A 16,984-nucleotide genomic window follows, 5' to 3' on the forward strand; every position below is an offset into this window, starting at 1 on the left:
TATATATATATATATATATATATATATATATATATATATATATATATATATATATATATATTGTTTTTTCACTTTTGATCTGTAGGGTGAAATGTGACTTAGATATTCACCACCATTGTTTAATTTCAGTTCACATATTATTTAATAAAAATCCACATTTTAATATATTAGGACATTTTTATGTGACAAGCGGTGGTTGAATGAATGTGGTTTGAACATCCTGTCAAAAACAGGAAATAGGTTGTGCAACTCCAGTGACTTTTACATTATCCAGTCATCTATTCCTTTATTAGAATTCAGTTCAAATATCAGACTTGATACATGGCCAGTGAATCACATTAAAGTATTGTATGATTCTGCACACTTTAATATGAAATAATGAGTTGAAATAAGCAATAACGAATTAGATGTCTGTGAGAATATGCCATGTAAAAATATGACAATTTTTTTTCCTGAACTTTTTAAGCAAATGTGAGTGCTGCTTGTCTATTTAAAAAAATAAAATAAATCTAAGATGTTTGGTGTGATTGCCAGGATATTGCTGTTAAAGATGTTCTGAGTGATTTATAGTGTGGTGCTATGCAGTTGCTAGGGTTTTCTGTCTCGCATTTCTTAGAAAAGTGACGTCACACATCTCCTGAACGAGATGCAATATTTGAGGTATCATTCATGTTCGTACCCAAAACAGCGCAGGATGGGTGAGAAAAAAGTTAGAACTTTAGGGTAATTAGTTTGCTCAAATCCCAAAGCCTAATCATGAGCAATAGCAGTAGTTAGGGCTGGGCGGTATGATATCGTTACTGCGGAATAAAGTGTCTATCATTAGAGATTTTGCTATATCGTGTACTCAACGTTATGCAAATATATCTGTGTAACATACTGCTTAAATGTTATATTCACCATTGAGTGATAAGGAAGCATGCATAAATGAGAAAATAAAGAGTGACGCACTTGATCGAGTTATTAAGTGCAATATGCAATGAAAAAGAACTCAATGTGGTGCTCGCACTGACTGACCAGAGTTGGGTATAACGCATTACTGTAATCGAATTGCTTTTTCTGCAATACAGTAATGTAACGCATTACATTTTAAATTTGTGTAATTTGATTACAGTTACTAGAGTCAATATAATTACGTTACTTATGTTACAAATGTAGTGATAAGAAAAAAAAATATTTATATGCCTTTTAAAATCACGCATTTTTCCTGATAACCGCGAAAAGAACTTAAAATGCTCCGCCATTTTTTGATCATACATATAAGTGTAATACATCATATGAATCTGTGAAGGGTCTACTTTTATTTGTGTACACTCACAAAATCAACAAAATATCAACAAAAGATTGTGCATTTGTAAAATAAAGAAAACAAACAGGGTGCGCTTTCTGCCGTCTCAGTCTCCGCAAACTTCTTTCTGAAAAGCGTCACTAAAATGAACCAAAACTCAGCGAATACTTCACACACAGACCTGAGAAACATATCTATGGAAGCTTGAAGTGTCTACTTTTAAATGAATGCAAGTCTTATCTAAAACAAATATTCTCTAATAAAGTAATCCGTATGAAACCAAAGCGAGGTCCAGTCTTTCCCATCTGAGCTCATTATCTGTAATATTATCATGCCCACGCTCAGCGTGCACTATTCATACGGTAATCATCCACGTGAAATGCGCGAACCTGTAAATGCCCATATCACCTCCGTAAACAAAGAAGCAAGATTCATTTTTAGCATTCAAATATGCACTGTATGTTCATCAATACTGTTTTCAAATGTTATCAGAACCGTTTTTAATTTATTAAGGTTTTTTCTGTCTTTAATGCTCACACAGTTATGCCAGCATACACATATACCTTACACTCAGCAAGCAATGTTGTACATAAAACACTGTATCGGCACATTTTTCATTTTTCATTGTTAGGCAGGTTTATACTAAGAATGTTACGTTTTAGAAATGGAATAAATATTTAAGTCAAGTTGCTGTTTTCATACCTTTGTAATATTCTTCAGTCAATATTAAATTACTGAAAGAACTACAATTTTCACTTTGAAGTATATTTTTTAAGGTTTGATAAGTTTTCAAAGTAACTTGAAAGTAAAGTAATTAGTAATCTGATTACTTTTTACATGCAGTAATCAGTAATGTAATCAAATTACAATTTTCAAGTAGTAATAAGTAATTTGTAATCAATCACTTTTTTTGAGTAACTTACCCAACACGGTGACTGACACACACAAATCACACACTCAGAAAGCGCCTCTCTCAGACAGCATGTGATCACATATTTGGGACGTGCATGATGTTTAATAAAGTTATTAAGTGCAATAAGCAGTGAAAAAAGCTCAAGCCGCTGCTCGCGCTGACTGACACACAGCCGAAGCTCGCGCACTGAAAGCCCCTCTCAGACAGCATGCGATCGCAAAAACAGATCTCTTTCCTGTTTTATTGTGCTTGAATGGTCAAATACGCACACAGTAATGTCATAATGCCCGTCGTGTGGAGTATTCAAGTAAACACAGTCAGTCATGTGTTAAATAAATGTAAACAGTTGGGTGAAAACCGGATGTGTTTCAGTATGTGTTTCAGTATGTTGTAGGGATGTGCATCTCATGACTCAGGCCGGTACGATACGCATCTCGATGCATAGCCAACGATACATTAAAGATTCATATGAAGCACCTACCGATGCAGTGTGATTCGATTCGATACAATGCAATGGAGAAAATATGATCACTTTCAATGCTTAGAGTTCTGTTTCATAAAACTAGTTTACCAAATAAGCCAGGCATATTTCAGTTAGTTTGACTCATTGTCAAATTATTTGGTTCCATCAAGCAAATTTAACACGGGCCTAGATCAAGCTTAGTCACTGTGGCAACTCATGCTGGGAAACTAACCTGGTCTAAAGCAGGTTAACTGTCAGACTAAGCTGAGTTCCTTTAACAATGACCAATAGGAACCCAGTGATATTACCACTCTCTCACATACTATTATTTGACTTTTTTTTTTTTTTTACAGATTCTAGCCATGCAGACTTTCTCTCTGGTTTTATGACAGCTGTACCTTTTATAGTTTGCAGAACAGATAGCATAACATTATAGCTCTTTAAAGCATTAAAATAACTAAATTAAAAGTTAAAATCACGGAATTAAAAATGAAAATAAATAATAAAGAAAATGACTATATTTTAACAGCTAGAAACACACATTAACTCATTTGAGCTTAGTAATTAGTACTGTAGGCTACTAGCTTACGTTTGATTTACCTATTACAATAGTCCTTTTACAGTTACTGATATCATAAAAATACACTTTTCTACAAATATTATAAAATTCTACAAAAGCCACATTTAATGTCCAGCAACAAATATTTTAGCAAAATGTATATTTTACTTGTTCACTCGTGTCAGCCTCGCCCACTCCTGACAGAAAAATGTTTGTATGACTTTCTAACATTTACAGATGAAAAATATACCTGTGACATGTCAGTTATGCACTGAGGAAAACACAAAGTCTCAAATGCATTAAACAGCACAGATATATTCGCTGTTTGCGATGGTGGATCGACAATAAGGGCTGCTTAAGAATAAGCGTGCACAAATTAGTGAGATTGTGTGAACTTGCATTGTCATTTATGGAACCGCTTTAGCCTCGTTTGATTTGTAAGGTTATTTCAAGTCAGGTTTTGGACTTTAATCTAACACTAATAAAGTGTTGTGATGCATCACAATCACGCAGCAGCAGTGATGAGAGAACACGCTTGAGAAACAGTTTAGAGAGGAGAAATCAATCTACATATAAAATATTGGTCACTTTCTAAACAATAAAAGTATAGCGCATCCACTAGTAATTATATATAAATAAATTGTTTTTTACCGATACAAATATGTTAGAAATGATGCATCGCGATATAAATGCCAACTTGTAGCCAATGCACACTTTTTAAACCGATGCATCGCATCGTTAACTTTTTATGCCGATGCATCGAGCGAATCGGGGAATCTTCCCATCCTTAGTATATTGGATCTGTGCAGTCAGTCTTAAAGGGACAGCAGCCTTATTTACCTGATGCTGTCTGTCATTATTAATGTTAATAATGTTTGATTGATACACTGAAGACTATGCAGTGTTTTATTTATACACTTTATTCAATTTCTGTAATATTTCTTACTACATGTTAAATAAACCTAGCCTACTGTAGCTGAATAAATTAATAATAAAGTTTATTTCATATTTATTTGTTCTGTTGTACTTGTAATTTGCTTATTTTTCTTAATTTTAATAACAAAAATAACATTAAAATAGCTATATCAAGGTATATATTGTTATCGTGAAATACAATTTCTCATACCGTGAAATAGTAGTAGTACCCTTAGTAGTAGTGATGCCTGGCTTAGTAAACACTACCAATGAAACCCCACAGAGCTCACATACATGAAATACATGTCATACTAGAGCTGAGCTGTATACTTTATAATGATGGAAAGTTACATGGCAAGTTTGGAAAGTCACACAATGGTTTGACTCCATGTGATCACAATTTTGTTGTAATGACTTTGAAATGAATTCTTTAATTTATTCCCACAAAGTATCAAGAGGATATCAGCAGAGATGAGTGCCAAAGCAGTGTCAGAAATGCTACATCGAGCATTCTTTAGTCAGCATATCATTCTCAAGAGACCGGGAAAATGCAGTCAGTGTCATATTTCATGTTTTAGACTTCTATGAATATGAGATAAGATGTGGAGATGCTTAAGAAAATGTTTTTTTTGCCCTACACACTTCTGGCAAAGCAAAAATCTTAGTTTAAACAGGGGCAACAAAGTGAAATATAAAAATAAAATACAAATAAATGCTAACTAGATGCAACCAACAGAACAAATAAACAAATCTTATGAAATCCCAAATGTATTTGGCAGCAAGTCAACAGATGAGAACTTTATATAAAAACAACACTGCATTGTTGTCAAAAGGTTATTCTAAGGTCACAGTGCATACAATTCAGAGACAACAAACAAACATGACCTTAAATTTGCCTTTCTGAGCAATCTCAGGTCTGCATATTTTTTTTTAACATTACATCATGCATTTGCAGAAAGACCTTTTATGATACTTTTATGGTGCTTTTTGTCCTTTTTGGACCTTGACAGTCCCAACTCTAATCCACTTTCATTGTATGGAAAGGAGTAGCTTGGACATTCTGCTAAACATCTTCCTTCCTTTTCACATAGGAAACAAAGTAATTTGGATTTGGAACAATATTCAGGTGAGTAATTTTTATTTTATTTTTTTAAAGGCTAATTTCCTGTATGAACTATGCCTTTAATGACAGTGTAGGCCTTTAGTTTAAACAGATTAGCATCTCCATAGGCTACATATTACTACAAGCAAAAAACAGCAGAAGCCAGCACAGGTTGGACTTTTTGATACGGTTAGTGAAGGTACTGAGATTGTGTTCAGTGAATGACAGACGGGTCATGTTTCATGATAGATGCAACATCATACAAAAACTAGAACAAGCAACTACACTGTAAGTGTGTGGCGTTGGTTTTCTTTACAGGAAATGAAAGCTGAAATCAGAAGTCAGTGTGCAGAGCAGTATAGTTTTGTCCAAAAGTTATCTTACAATAACTAACTATTCAATACTTTGACAAATGACTTAACATATCCTACTCGAAATTAGGGCCACTTGATATACTGATTTTTAACTATGTATTTGCAATTATAATGCTGGTGAAGAAAAATTAAACAAACTTGTGAATACTGCGATGTCTTGACTAATTAAACTAACTAAGATCCTTCGCTGTCTCATGACTTGCATAAGTCAGTGCAAATGTCAGTGATTTTTTATTTATTTATTTTTTGTCCATACAGTGGAAGTCAATATTCAAAAATCCATTTTGTTACCAAGATTCTTCAGGACATCTTCTTTTGTCTTCCACAGAAGAAACTCATACAGGTTTGGAATGACATAAGGGTGAGTAATGATTATGGAGTCCCTTTAAGACAGAGACATTTTAATAGCATTTCTGAAATGTTTTATTAAAAATATGTATTACATATGTGACCCTGGACCACAAAAGCAGTCATAAGTAGCACAGGTTATTAGTAGCAATAGCCAAACATACATTGTATGGGTCAAAATTATTGATTTTTCTTTTATGCCAAAAATCATTAGGATATTACAGTTTTTCTCGATTGCCAACACACTATAACGGATTCGTCTGGCACAATTTTCCAAACCATTCATACAGTTCCTGAAACAAAGACACGTTTCTCAAAACTTTGAACACATTTCAACTGTTTTCACACGCGCTCCAATTTGCTCAGTGTTTTCAGCTAAACTCTACACAAGGACGCCATCATTTTGCACAGGTTTAACCATGTTCTCATTTAGAAAACACAAACACACAATATAACTATCTCAAGAATCACAAAATGAACACAAATAGCACACATTTATCCATGTGTGAACATTAAGCAGCAAAACTGATGACACACAGGGCAGAATCTCAGGATGATATAAAAAGGAGCACAGGTGATTATGTGATTTGGAAAATGAATCCTACTAGTGGGAGACAAAAAGGAAGAGGATGGGAAAAGAAAACTGAAGGGGATGAGGTAAAATGACATTTATTCCTGATGAAATACACAGCGCTGTAGTTGATCATGTTCTTGTGCATGAGGACAGCTGGCCTACATCAGGCTCATCTACAGGCTTTCAACACTACTGACAGATCAAATATAATGACAGAACAGTAGCAGTACTTCAGATGAGAGAACTTTTACTTTTTATATATATGTACAGTAAATACTGAAGCACAAGTTGTACACCCTCAAACTCATAACTGCTGAACTGATTTGTAGCCAAGTACAGTACTTCTTACATGTACTGTATTTTTGCAGAACTAAGAGATGACTCTATATTCTGTTGTGTTCATATGCAATTCTTTAGTATTTGACCTTTTCCTTTCTACAGTAGTGCTTTTCATCTACTGTACTGTAAGATCTCTTTACAGCAGTGTAATGAAAATAATATTTTCTTACTGTAAAGCTTATTGTTGAATTTCACTGTATCTGCTATATTTAGTGTAACATGTATCTGCTCTAATTATGCTGTATACTGTAATAGAGATTGAGCTGTAAAACGATACCTGATTGCCAAAAGAAGGTTTTTGCAACAGTGTTATGAATTGATCTCACTAGTGTGTAAGACTACGTTGTTGTGTGTGTGTTTCTGAGGGCTTGTGTGTCATGTCTGAGGGCGAAGTTTGTTTTTTTCAGCAAGGTTGAATAGTTTTGAGTGGAGAGCTTCATTTTGACCGGAAAATAGGAAGTATGGGGAACTGGGTGAGAAGTTATGGATTTGTGTTTAGAGTTTCGAGAAAAGGAGTCACAATTTCAAGAAATGTGTTTAAGCAATCGAGAAAAACTGTAAGTAAAGATCATGTTCCATGAAGATATTTTGTAAATTTCCTACCATAATTTATATCAAAAATGTATTCTCATTAGTAATATGCATTGCTAAGAACTTCATTTAGACAACTTTAAGGCGATTTTCTCAATATTTAGATTTTTGTGCACCCTCAGATTCCAGATTTTCAAATAGTTGTATCTCGCCAAATATTGTCCTATCCTAACAAACCATACATCAATGGAAAGCTTATTTATTTTCTTTTGTTTTGGGAGGTGTTTGTGTCTCTCTGTCTCAGGAAGAAGACTGATTGGTTCCTGCAGTTTAATTGGTGCCACGCCCTCCCCGGTCAGCTGACTCCTAGCTGCCTATAAAAGCCTCCTTTGTCACTTCCTGCATCAGCCTTGTGCTCACTTGCTGTGTTTGCGCTGCTTGACCCTGCTAGTTAGTTACAGGCGGGTTAGTAAGACTGAGAGTATCTGTGTGTGTGTTCATCTGAGTGTTTGCCTGTGAGAGATTGATTGTTGTTTGTTAGTTTTCTTAGCCTACTCATTCGTAATAACCGACCACCGCACATTATTTGACCTTTATTCTGGATTGCCCCTGTTTGCTCACCTTTGTACATAATTGTACATAATGTTCTGGGGAAGCAGGGAGACCAACGCCATTTTTGTTGGAACCTTTTATTGATAGGGAGGTAGGGAAGTAATCTCTTCTGTGTCGTACTCTTTCATATTGCACCTTTACTCTAGACAGGGCGTAACAATACTGAATATAAGGTTTTTTGCCTCCCACTCTCTGCTATAGCTGTACATTGACTTTGACCCTAGAGGCAGCGAGGGGGAGAAAGAGAAGCAGGAGGAGGGACAAGAGCATGGAGGGAAAGGAGAAACAGACAGAGCTTGTGCTCTTTTTCAGGGCTGAGAGCGAGGAGCCTGGGAACGTGGAGCAGTTTGGCCAGCCTGATAGAAATATCCTGAGTTGAAATGTAAACAGGCCTGATCTCTGATCTACCCAGCAAGACCCTGATCTGACCCGGCATTCCACCCAGGGGTTCAACGCTGACATCAGGAGCCCACTTTCTCATTTCCTGGGCTGGACGCTGACCCCTCGGGAAAGTGGGGTGTGTTTGAAGTTTTACAAATCAAATCATTCTCTTATGCCCAAGACACCCCTACTGTCACAATAAATGATGAATTTCAGATGAGTTGAGTAAATTTCGACACCATTACAAAACAATTTTGCACTGAAAACTGCCATGCAAACTGTTTAGATCAGATTGAAATGATCAGGGATCTGCAGGACATGCAGAGCAGCAGGTGCTACACACTAGGCTTGCCGCGATAGACGGTGCTGACGGTGATACCGTTGTTATGCCGCAACACCAGTTACGTCACTTACCCACCATGGCACCGACCCCCACCGTCGTTTTGAAGAATCATTTAGTTCAGTAAAAGAACAGACACTACAATTAAAAACTGAATGCAGCTGCTCAATGCAGCGTGCCGAACGACAGTCGCATCACAGATTTCATTTCTCCAGTGAGGAGAGCGAGTCGAGCTGATTGACAAGAAGAGTGAGATGAGACGGACAAGACGATGGCGGATGATTTAGTTTCGAAACGAAATGCAAAAGCACCTGTTTGGCAGTATTTTGGATTTTGAAAAGCCTGTTGACTTTTGCTGTTTATCTAAGGTGACTTTGGAAGTTTGTTTCTTATTTAATTGGTTCAACAGTGAGAGTAAACTGCGCACGCAGCTTTTACAAGCTATTTAAAAGCGAAGGAAAGCGAGGATAAGAGCGAACGCCCCCGCCCCCGCGGTGATACCGGTATTATCGGTGTTGTCACACGTCGATTAACCAGTGGGAATATTTCCTCACCGTCACAACCTTACTACACACAGGAAGAAACGGCACAGGTTGCCAATCTTTCTCATCTATAACTGTCAGTTCTCCTGTCGTTTAGGAATAATAGCATCAATCTTTCTCCCTATTACTTCTCCAGCACTGTGATAGCAAAGCTTCTGATCACTCAAAAGGCATAATTGATGAATTATATATAATTTTTATATTGGTCATTTATCGGTATCGGTCAATGCATCCCTAATGATAATTTTACACCATGTTATTATTTAATCTTAAAAATTGGAGATGGAGATAACAGTAGGTAATTTGCGTTGTAATTTTTACAGAGGTTGTGTGTGAAAACCAATTAAAATCACTAACTATGTCCGTGAAGCACAAATGCATCTAACCCTCTCAGGGAGAGCTAGCGGTTAGTCAGTTAATGGTTAGAGCATGACAACACCTTGATAATGGGGCTAATCTAATGTTGTTTACAGTAAAATTATGTAATGATGGAAAGTGAAAGGTAAGTGATAACGGAATATTTGAGTCATATCGTTCATTTATGCAACTCCCACGTACTGTATGTGGAACTGAACATTCACAAAGACATATTTTGTAAGATGGGGGTTTTTGTGAGTTGTTGTTTTTGCAGGAAAGAGTCACAGATTTGTATCATCCACTCAGGGCCCTTGCATACACACTTGAGGATGCAGTTTCCCACAAGGGTTGGATTTCAGGTGAGTTCAACAGAGCACAAGACTTGTCGAAAGGTATAGTGAACCACCCCCTCTAACACTTCACCTCCTTATTCTGCTCTGTTTTATTTAGCTGGGCAAGAAAAACCTGACAGACATCAGAGTGCTTTGTGTGCTTTCTCTGTGCTAGAGAAATCATACCAAGCCTGAATGTGTCTCACAATTCACAACCATTGGCTGGTGCAAAGAAAAGTCAACACAGCTCTTCCCCACTCTGCATTCCTGCAGGAATATTCCTCACATTGCATTAGAAACTAATTATATAATCTGCACCAACTGCAAGTAAAAATAAAATAATTAATAATAATAATAATAATAATAATTTTTGCTATTCACCTAATAATAATAATACAAATTGGTATAAATTCACTGAATTGGTATCAGTAATGGTGATACTGGCCTTGATAGTACTTGGTAAAAAGATGCCATTGCATAAATATTATTTAATATTCTACATAAATTTGGGCATTGCTTGTGCAAGTATTTTATGCTTAATCACAGAAAACTAATTATTAAAAAAAAATCTAAAAATAAAAATGATTAATTCATAGCTCTACTTTTGATCAACAGGTGTCAAGGTGATTTCTCAACGGCCTAGAAAGTGCTTTCAGTTTCATCGTTACCCTTGGTTAACTATAGTAAAATAAAACTCAGAATGTTTGTAACAGAGGCTGATACTATACGCTGAGGGGGTGCTTTCTGCCCGCAGCTATTATGTTGTGCAAATGGAAGTAGGGATGTATACGCCGAATGGTTTCAGCACTCTTCAAAGCCCCAGTCATGTCTCAGACTGTGAATAAAACATGAGGTACACACAAGGCGCACCCCACAAAGAAACCGCTATGAAAGCCAGCGAGGATGAGGAGGGAATGCTTTTGATTTAAGCAGCATGAGCAATCCTACTTGAGTTTCCTAAAGTTCTCTTCTATTTATGCCTCAACCTTCCACTTGTACAATTTTATCTTGTTTTATAGGTCACATTTAATGCGTATAAATCATTTGTTGCTGCACATAACTCGGATTAAAATGATCAACAAGCCCTCTATCCTTCAAAATACTTAAGACGGCACACCCACAGATCACCCGCAATCTGTCTGCTGGCTGTCGGAGGCATAGCGCACACAGAAAATGGCAAGAGTTGACTGAACATCTAATCTGACGGTCCTAACACAACTTCCAAAAGACAGAATGCACCAGTCCGTCTGGAAACAATGTCATCTTTATGAAGTATCAGGTTGATAAAATGAGTGCTTTTGAGAATTGTCTTATTGGTTTGGATGAAGATTGAAAGATTAGTGGCATCAAATCTTTAAAAGACACCGAAGAGTGTCACAAAATCGCCCCCAAAGGCAAAACAAACTTTGGTTGCTGATTTTACATGTCAGTCAGAAAACACGTCATGTCAAAGTGGACGGTTCTTATAAACTGCAAACTGTACCACACTTTATGCTGACAGTCAAAAATTTGTGTCCATCCTTGGCTTTCTAACCAATTGATTACGTTTTCTGCCAAAATGTGAGTGTGCTCATTTAGGACTAGTTCATTTTTATTTCAACATGAATATCAACCATGGGACAAACTGTCCAGGGACCCATTCATATTCCCCAAGTAAGGCAAAGACAGATATGCTGGGCTTAACGTGGCCTCCAAGGAGCCGGACTGATTGTTCCACATTCAGGTGGAGTGAATCGACGCCACCTTCAGCTTCAACTATAGCCAAGTAACACCAGGAAACACTTTGACATTTCCTTCTTCCACCTATTATTTGTAATGCCTGTCTCTCATGCTTAATTATGCCAATTATGTTGCTACATCCTTAAACATTGGTTTAGAGGTTTAGTCTTTCCAATAAGCATTGCTAAAGCCCGGGATTCACAGCACGATTTTAACAATCCTATAAGATCATTACTTTATCACACTGTGCGATATGGACCGTTTAAACTTGGGTACGACAAGCATGTAGACTGTACGATGATGACACCTATTGAATCGTAGGCTGCGATGGCTGCGACACACGTAAGCGCAACGTCATCAGCATGCGCTAGCGGTAAACAAATACTGGTACATCAAGATGGGTCGCGCTTTGGCAGTTGCGCTTTTCATGTGCGCTGAAACAAAGAAGAGGCGCCGGCGGAAGAGGGCAATATGGACCCTCTCATGGCCCGGGAAAAGAGGACAACTTGGGATGCCAGTTTTGCACAGGGAGCTTGGCAGCTGCATTTCCTCCGCTATCTCCTTCCATGCTATGTCCTTTTTGGTGCGGCCATGAAAGCGGCTAGAGGACACATCATACAAACATGCCCTCTGCTGCCACAACTCAACAAGAATTTGTTCTTTATGGGTATCCCACATACCAGTATACCTTCTACTTTTTTTGCCTCCATGGCATTGAAATTTTAGCGTCGCTGGTCGCGTGGATCAATACGTCATTTCATGTTGCAATTTCATTGGCTGCTGAGTAGACGCAGGTCATTGCAGCAAACACACTGTGCGTTGATCATGCTGAATTTCTGACACTGTCAGAAAACTATCGTAGGCTATCTTTGGTCGCAAGACCGGGAAAACGGCCGTCTTTGAACCTCTCTCACTGTACGACATAGGACCACCGATTCAGAGCCACGATCACAGAAATCGCCATGATTGCTTCACGATGGCAATCATTTGTCTGGGACAGCCAAAAATCGTGCAGTGTATCCCGGGCTTTAAAGGGACAATTCACTCAAAAATACATGCATCATTTACTCACCATAATGCTTTTTCAAATTCACATGGCTTTCAATCTTCTGCGTAACACAAGATATTTTGAAGAATTTTCAAATGGTTTTGTCCAAAATTCAGTCAAATTCAAACAACATTGGACCCCATTGACTTTCAATGAATGGACAAAAATGTTCACTTTTGGGTGAACTGTCGTTTTAATGTTTTATAGACCAATTTGGAGTAGACGTCACAGTTACATCACTTGCAGCTGCACACACATTGTGGTGGCAGAAAAAAAACTGGTAACAAGTGGAGGGAAAATGGAAAAATCCATGGAGTAATAAAAAAAATATTTTGTTGTGCCTTTGGATGTCAGAATCAGAATGCAAATCATTTTTATAGAATACTCTCATCAAAGACGCCATTTGAAGCTAAACGCAGACGTTTAAACGGACAGACTATGGATGAAACCTGCTATGATTACCCTACTTTTAAAGCATACATTTGATTTAAACAATAGGTCTACATAATATTCACATATGCAGTTCATAGGGGACATATTGTATTAGCCCTACAGTTAAAGCATGAAATAGCCTACTATTTAAACCTATAACATTTACCTATTTTATCTCACAATTCTGACTTTTTTTCTCGCAAATGCAAGTTTATGTCTCCTAGTTCAGACTTTATAACTCAAGTTAACTCAACAATTGAGAGTTTGTCAATTCAGAGGAAAAAAAGCCAGAAGTGTGGGATTATAAACTGAGCCGAGGGGAAAAGAGAGAGAATGACGAGTTGATTTTTCTTACCAGAATTGTGAGATTTAATCACGGAATTGTGAGAAAAAAAGTCAATTTTGAAATATAAACTCAAAATTACCTATTTAGTATTTTATTCCATGGCTTCCATAGATTGCTACTTTAAAACTGCCATTTTCTGCCACCAGATAGGCTCCGCCCACAAAAAGGTCATCACTGTTTGCAAACACTGAAATTGGTCTAGAGTTTCTCTGTTAAAAGAAAGTATATTTTAGTATACTTTTAAAAAGGATACTTATTACAGAAATTATATACTTTAGTGCAAAATGAATTTAATGTTTTCAGCCACTTAACTGCATGTTAATTGCAATTAAATGCAACTGTAAATTTAATTTAATTAGTTAAGGTTTGGAGTGCTTTTTATTTATTTATTTTTTTCAATAGGATTTAAGTACATCTTTAAACAGTATGTAATAATAATAAAAAGTATACTACCAAATGTACTGACAGGCATTTATGGTGAACAAAAATATTAAAATTGTAAATTGATTTGTATTTTTTTGTCCCATTTGTAATGATGAAGTTGCAATTTAGTAAAATTTAGTAACTTTAAATGTAATATTGAATAAAACACTACAGTTAAAATTAAGTGTTTTAGTTGCGTTAGAATGTTAGTTAGCACATCAAAATAAGTGTACTTTAAAGCATGACAAAATATTATTAAATTATAATTATTTCAAATTACAAAGTAAAACTTTTAATTTGACGTTTTACAAAGTGCACTTTTTAAAAGTGCATTTAAGTGTGTTAAGAAACAATGTCATGAAAGTGTCTCTGTTTAAGTGTACTTAAGTGGCCTTTTATTTCATTAATATTAATATCTGAAAGCACAGTTTTTAAAAATATACTTTTAAGATTTGAAGTAAATTACAAGTGCACATGCAATACAATGCACTTCTTTTTCACAAGGGGACTTGGTCTCTTGGTGCATAAAGAAGGTCTGTAAAGTTGCACAGACTAAAGTCTCAAATTCAAAGAGATATTCTTTATAAAAGTTAAGAGTCAGCCACTCCTACCTAAAACGTCTCGTTCTAACACGCCCCCACATGTCTACCTCACTATGTGGGAAGATTTGCATAATGCCGCCCAAATGTTCACGCAAAGAAAGAAGGCGTGGTTTTTATTCTCGCTGTAGTATTGTTGCCGCCGCCGCCATGTCGTGAAGACGCTGTGTGCTTCGTTGTGAAAGCGAAACTACTTTGTTTGGTCTTCCAAAAGAGGACACGACTAGAAATCAGTGGTTAAGTTGTATTTACAACACTGTTCCAGAACAGTTTAACCCAAATATTCAGATGTGTGCAGCGCATTTTATGGAGGACTGTTTCCTGATCCTGGTAGAGTAGACTACAATGAAATTTCATAATTTTTGTCACTGGTGTGAATACCACAAAAAAAAAAAATGGGTCATTGACGTATAAGGATTTTTGACAGGCCAATTTTAAAATACAAAAAATAATAATATATATTGTAATTGTTCAAACTTTAACAATGTTGTGTACACATAAATTCATATTAAAATTTAAAATTAAGTGAGTTTAGTGTTTTTTCATCTAGATGAATTGGCAGTAGCCTTAAAAAATGCCATGTGGTGCGACCATGATTTATATTAAAATTAAATAATTTCCTTAACATGCTTAACATTTTTTAAAAAATGTTCTCAGTAATTATTTGCATTGAAGTTGAGTTTTTGTAAATAATGATCTCTTATTTTTATTCTATAATTTCAGATTTGCCTTCTTAAATGTAGTTAACAGACTTATTTTTCCTGTAAATTGCATAAAACTGATAAAAATGTTTTAAAATACCATTCACTTAAGCATGCTGTAGCAGTGATTCATATTTCAACCACAGAAATTATATATTTAATTTTTTATTTAATGCAGTTATTGCTATTATTGCTCGCACCACATGATGAGTGGTCGCTCCAAATGACACAAAGACGTTATATCATTAAAAATCTATTTAAAGAGACATGTGTGAAAAGTGCAGCACGTGGCATTAACTGCAGTCATTTCTTTAGCCCCAGTTATTTCTTTACTTTGCCCAATATTGGCTGCTCAATTGACCCTTTCGCCAGAGATTAACAGGCAGTCTGACATATTATAAAGCCAAATCCGTCATTTTTGTCCAACAAACAAACCAGACAGGAGAGTAGATTAACGTCGGTGGACTTGAACTTGAAAAATGGTGTGTATTGACATATTTTCACGGTTGAAACAAGATACCTTCTGATGTTCATTCATGTTTATTTCTCGTGCTATGAATAGTAAAGGTGAAGAGATGATCAGTTCATGTGCCGCTTGAACTGAGGCGCTACAGCGATCTGTCACGACACGTTAAAGAGCCACAAAACAGTATTTGTTGTTTGAATTTCTTTTTTAAAAAAAAGACAAAATTTGAACACTGAGACTTTGTTTCATGCTAAAAGTAACCAGCTCTGTCTTGTCTGTCAGCTCACTGTCAGTGTCCTCTTTGCGCCGTGATGTATTTTTCAATGCGTGAGAACATGATGTATGGCATAAAAGTGCCATGGTTTGTCGAACGTAGCAACAGTAACTAAGGGGGGCAGGTCTTTGCGAAAGGTCAATTTAGAGTAGGGGGAGGTTGCTGGCTCAGGTTCTGAGATAACAACATGAACATCTTTCTTATAGTAGAAAATTACCTCTGGAGTTTGTGCTAGAGTGCAGGGTCAGAATTAACATGCTGCCTATGTTGAGCGTTTATTTTACTTTGCTTGGCAGTGGAATCTGTCAGAATAGATTTAAATAGTTATTAATAAATAAATAATAAATTACTAATACATGCATAATTACTAAACTAAAATTACATGCTCTTTTTTTGTGCATTTATTCTCATATTGTACAAAGATTAAACATAAACCATCTGAAATGACACAAATTCCATAAAAATCTATTCCAAATTATACTAAAATAAGATATTGTATGTATATAAACCATCAATTGAATATAAAAGCACTAAAACTGCCAATCTGGGACATATATCTATAATGGAATTCACTCTGCAGTGGTCGCACCACATGATATTTGGTCGCACCACATGATATTTTCAAATTCAGTCAAAATTTACAAGCACAGAATTGGCCACATAAACAAAACAAGCTAGCTTCCCACAAAAAGTCACTATGAAATTTATAATGAAAATAAATATTTGCAGAAATAACTTAATATTCATTGTTTTTTGAGGTCATACCACATGATATCCAAATGTGGTAACTACATGCCAGCCGTTAAAAAGGTTCTTTTTTTCAAAATTTGAAAGAGACTTATAAACCTGCTTGATGCTTCCATGGGTCCTTAGCAAATTGGTTTATGATGCAAAGTCCTATCTTTGAATGGATTTCAACATAAAAGTCCCAAAACGGTAGTTTCTTGATGGTCGCACCACATGATATTTCATAAAACGGACATCATCGGACAAAGTTTGTTTTTAT

At 36.1% G+C, this 16,984-nt stretch overlaps 1 protein-coding gene and 1 long non-coding RNA gene across 5 annotated transcripts in view; one reads left to right on the plus strand and one right to left on the minus strand.

Moving 5' to 3' along the window:
• The window catches only part of maml2 (mastermind like transcriptional coactivator 2), a 99,946-nt gene that overhangs the window by 75,874 nt on the left and 7,088 nt on the right, over window positions 1–16,984 (minus strand). The window lies entirely within an intron of this gene.
• Window positions 7,694–10,281, plus strand: LOC107598563 (uncharacterized). The gene is made up of 4 exons (XR_001610573.1): window positions 7,694–7,871; window positions 8,243–8,535; window positions 9,945–9,997; window positions 10,089–10,281. It is a non-coding gene; the product is annotated as an uncharacterized lncRNA (long non-coding RNA).

The sequence above is a fragment of the Sinocyclocheilus grahami genome, unplaced genomic scaffold (assembly GCF_001515645.1).
Source record: "Sinocyclocheilus grahami isolate Dianchi unplaced genomic scaffold, SAMN03320097.WGS_v1.1 scaffold253.1, whole genome shotgun sequence".
Classification (NCBI taxonomy): Eukaryota; Metazoa; Chordata; class Actinopteri; order Cypriniformes; family Cyprinidae; genus Sinocyclocheilus; species Sinocyclocheilus grahami.